The 925-nt window shown below is 36.3% G+C and overlaps 1 long non-coding RNA gene across 1 annotated transcript; it reads right to left on the bottom strand.

Annotated features, from left to right (window-relative positions):
• Window positions 1–224: 224 nt before the first annotated feature.
• LOC131234758 (uncharacterized) lies at window positions 225–925 on the bottom strand. Its single transcript, XR_009165770.1, has 3 exons — window positions 774–925; window positions 586–694; window positions 225–356 (listed from the first exon to the last, which is right to left on the bottom strand). It is a non-coding gene; the product is annotated as an uncharacterized LOC131234758 (long non-coding RNA).

Here is a 925-nt window from a genome sequence, read left to right on the forward strand (position 1 = left end):
CATTTCATAATATATTGATAAACTTAAGGAAATTCTTCCAGAAAATCCAATATGCATCCAAAGAGGCCATAAAAGAGTTGATCCCCCTTGTATTGCAAGATCCTGCAAAATCGAGGGGGGAAAAAGTTGTCTATGACTATATGATAAACACAGTAGCAGCACCCCTTTTGTATGCATTCTCTGCTCACCTTAGAAAATGAAAATAAAGAGCCAATGGACTTCTCCATAACATTAGTGTGCACATTATTTTGATCATGACTTGGCTGGTTTTCTAGACAGGTAGGAAATTCCATGTCCATGTCTTTCTAATTTCCTGGAATTAAAAACCTTGGATAACTGATCTTCACTTTCAAATTCTGCCAAAGACGTTGAATCATGGGATATGTTAAAATCAAAATACATGTGTTCTGCACACATACTGCAATAGCACAACATAAAAACTTCTAAAAAAATGTTTTAGTTACGTATTGATTACGGGTTGGATCACCATACTTTGGTACATAGCGGCATCAAATCCATATAGAAAAATCCATCGTGGTTTAAAATTAAAAACAGCACAAACATCTAAATAAACATAACCAATACCTTTACAGAAAATTCTGATGGGTTTCTCAGCTCTAAAATGAGGCGTCGCAAATCCCCCATGTATGCTTTCGTGGGTAGGTCATGGATATAACCCTCGAGCTTGGGTACACTGGATATGAAAACATTAGTCATTTACCAACGAAGGAAAAAGAAAAGGATAAAAAAAGAGAGGATAAAAGACTCTGCACCTTAATCACAACAAACTTTAGGTTATCTCTTGGAGAAGGCCTGATATTCCTTCCTTTAAAGGGTTTCTTTTCTGGTATATCAGAATCAAATTTATGATAACATTGACATAATGGGCTCCACCATCAATGGGGCGTTATCCTGATCCTTCCCA

The sequence above is a fragment of the Magnolia sinica genome, chromosome 19 (genome assembly GCF_029962835.1).
Source record: "Magnolia sinica isolate HGM2019 chromosome 19, MsV1, whole genome shotgun sequence".
Taxonomy (NCBI): Eukaryota; Viridiplantae; Streptophyta; class Magnoliopsida; order Magnoliales; family Magnoliaceae; genus Magnolia; species Magnolia sinica.